Source organism: Petaurus breviceps, unplaced genomic scaffold, assembly GCF_028583685.1.
Source record: "Petaurus breviceps papuanus isolate PSGF00001 unplaced genomic scaffold, PetGlider_PUasm1.0 688, whole genome shotgun sequence".
Taxonomy (NCBI): domain Eukaryota; kingdom Metazoa; phylum Chordata; class Mammalia; order Diprotodontia; family Petauridae; genus Petaurus; species Petaurus breviceps.
Genome location: NW_027186457.1, coordinates 28972600 through 28976377, shown reverse-complemented (window position 1 = coordinate 28976377; position 3778 = coordinate 28972600).

The following is a 3778-nucleotide window of genomic DNA, read 5'->3' as shown; positions in this document are numbered from 1 at the left end:
CCTTCCTTCCTTCCTTCCTTCCTTCCTTCCTTCCTTCCTTCCTTCCTCCCTTCCTCCCTTCCTTTCCTTCTTTCTTTCTTTCTCCTCTACTATAGTCAGACCAACATGGGAGAAGCCAGAATGGCAATTACATATTAAAATCAGAAAGTGTCTAATAGAACAGATGGAATAACAGAGGAAAGCTTCAAGCTAAGTCAGAGTCACTGACATAAATTAGAGAAGAGAGGCACTTATTAGGTTAGCCACCCTCTGTTTGTGGTTGCCTTTACAGTTGGCACAGGACAAGATGGTCTAAGAGATGATTTGTTGACTCACAGAAATAAAAAGTCTCAGAAGTAAGACAAATTGTAGTGTATAAATTAAGTTCTTGAGGTAAGTGCAATTTAAGATAAACTAAATTTGAGTGGATAGTGAGCCGGTTCACCAAAAAGACAACCCAGTTTCAAGTCAAGCTTCTGATACATCCAGATTGCATGACCCTGGCAAGCTGCTCAAAGTCTCGAGCCCCCAGTAACACTCTAAAACTTCACAGAAGGCACCAACCTGCATTGCTAGAGACAGTTCCCTCCCCCAAATCTATACCAGTGACAGTGTAGATCCAGACCCTATGTCCATCTCTATCTTCATTCTTCTTGAGAAGTGATATATCTGGGGGCGGCTAGGTGGTGCAGTGAGTAAAGTGCCAGCCCCGGAGTCAGGAGGACCCGAGTTCGGTTCCGGCCTCAGACACTTAACACCCACACAAAGAAAACTAGCCGTGTAACCTTGGGCAAGTTACTTAACCCCAATTGCCCTCCAAAAAGGCAAAAAAAAATAGAAGTTTGAGTCAGGAGAAGTGATATATCACATGTAGTTTGACAAGGGTGATCTTGAAGCATAGGTGATGTTGGTGACCAATGCAAATTCCAGATTCTCCAGGTCTGATTCATGCCCTGATAATAAACTGGACATTTAGCTCATAGATTTCAGGCTAGAAGGATCTTTCAGAGGCCATCTAGACTAACACTCCATTTTGTGGGTGAAGAAACCTAGACTCCAAGGGTTTTCATGACTTGCCTAAAGTTACACAAGTAGTAGTAGAAGAGGCCAAACTTTTAACCCAAGATCTCAGCTTCCAAATTCAGCTGTCTTTCCATGGTAACAAACTGCCATGTGGGTCACGACTTTACCTTTTCTTAATGCATCATTAAGGTCCAACAAAAGCCCCATGAAAATTCATTTCAACATAGGGATAAGGATAAAGACTGGACCCATGATTTCACTGGTACAAAAAATCTCCAGAGCTGGTGCTCTATTCATTGTACCACCTAGCCACACCTAAGTTCTCTCTTAATATACTTCCACTCAAGTTAGAAGAGGTATCTACTCTTTGTTTATGATAAACTATTTTCTTATCAGAAGAAGTGTAAAGAGGAAAATCTTGGGAGAAAATTTTACAGTCTTAAAAAATAATGAGGGGCAATAAAATCATGTTTAGTCCCAATTCTCAGAGAATGGGAGTGTAACACAAAACTAGGCAGATATTTCTCTTTCTTGAAATCCTTATGAAGACTTCTCTCTGTGGTTCAACCCATTGTCCTGTGGTTGTTAGAATAGTTTAACACAAACCACAATTATGACTTTCTTTGTGGAATTATGCTCACATACAAATCCTCCATATATACTTATTTGTGAAAGACAGTGTGTTAATTGCAAAAAAGCTCCAGAATTTCAGGACTGCCTAAGTGAGCTCCACAAGTACCAGGAGATAAGTCAGTCAGAAGGATTTAGTAAATATTTTCTATTTGCCAGGCACTCAGTTAAGTGTTGGGGATACAAAGACCTCCAAAAGTGCCCCCTGGCTTGAGAGCTTATGTTTTAATAAGGCTTTAGGGATTCTGACTCCTGTAGAGTATGGGATTTGAGCTGACTCTTGAAGGAATCACCTAAAGTTCTAATTCTATGATCCAAAAAGCTCCTCCCTTGGGAACGGGAATGGAAGTCATACTTTGTGATGAGGATTTTAGGAGAATGCAACATGTCCTTAATGCCAGTGTCAAAACTGTCATGGGGAAGTGAGTTGCAGTCATTTCCAAGTCTCAAAATCAACTTAAAATAACTCTCCTGGGAAGAAAGAAGAGTCACATGTTGTCTTCAAAAGATAGATGAAAATAGATCATGTTCCAAGCCTTTTCCATATGATCTCAGATAAACATTTACATATGTTAATTCTATATGCTTCATAAACTCTGGCAGAAGGAAATGCAGCTCCTAAATAGACACATTATTATATAATTGCCTTATTTCCTGATACATATTGGGTGTGATTACTTCAGAAAACATACCAAGGAAAATCATATTTATCTCCAATAAATACATCCTGTATATTTTCAATGAACTGATATGGATCGCTACAATAATTTAAAAGCACATATGGTTCAAGAAAAAAACAAATTGCCAAGGGCGAGAAAAAATAAATGACTTTCAATTTCTTGTGTGTTCTTCCTGAGCTGGAACAGAACACCCAATTGCCAGGGGCTTTCACACCTCTTCATTAGTGTCATTAACAATTCTTCATCTGCTTCCAGAATTTGTAAAAACCATGGAGAGCTGTCATGGAGATTGCAAATCAAATGTAAACTCCTGCTCCAATGTTATGAAAGAGATTCACTAATGAGCCATTTTAAGGTCTTTTGTGTGCAGAGGGGAGTAGGTTGCAGAGTCCACATTAATACCCAGTAGGCAATTCTGATCTTCTTATCCTTCTTTCTTCCTTTCACTTTTGCCCTTCCATTAAAATGATGAAAAATGTGATAATGATGGTTGTATTGATGTAAATCCTTTCAAGCTCAGAACCCTTTTACAGACATGTCTATGCCCATCATTCATTTTGATTACCTCTTCTCTCTTCCATGGGTACAATAGCTCTCTATATTTCGATGGAGCAGCGATCTCATGGATACATATATTCCCTCCATTGGTGCAGATTGGAGTCCATCCATGTCTGCCTATGCTGTGTGACTTTTGTCCATGTATTCCCAGAAGTTCATCACATGGGCTATGCACAATGAACTTGGGTCATTCCTCAATTTCTCCTGATATGTCAAATATAACAACATCTCATGGACTGCTCATCAAGAAACCCTTGCTCTCCCCATGTATAACTTCTTTTTCTCTCATACATTTCTTTATGGGCATCTTTTATACTTCTCCTTTTTAATTCTTCATGTATAAGGTCTTCTGCTCATACCCATCACATGCCACTTCATTGTCCACTGGGTGGCATTCATTTTTCATTCTTTGGAGATTTTATCTTTCAATGACTTGGAATGACAGCATTTGATACCAGCTATCCTCCTTTTGCCCTGAAGAAAAATCTCTTTGCCAGGGAGAAGAGATACAAGACTGATTCCCATGAAACTCAGTGATGAAAGCATTGCAGTCAGAGTCTGCAAGACCTTAGTTTGAATCCTACTCCAAAGTCTCATTTGTTCTGTGATTCTGGGTATCAGACTCTGGGTAACTCAGCCTCAGTTTCCTTAGCTACAAAATGAACAATCTGAATTTGATTGTCTCTAAGGTAACTCAAAATAGCTACAAATCAGGACATGATTTATTATTATTATTGACTGTCTAGAATTAAGAAAGTGTCAATAATGCAGATTAAATTTAAAAGTATGTGTATGTATATTCCCCCACCCACTCAGAAAACCTGATTGTTAAACATTTATTATTATACTCCTGTGTAACTCTATAAATATGGCTTTAGTTCAACAGAAATACAGTAGAAGGATCAGAA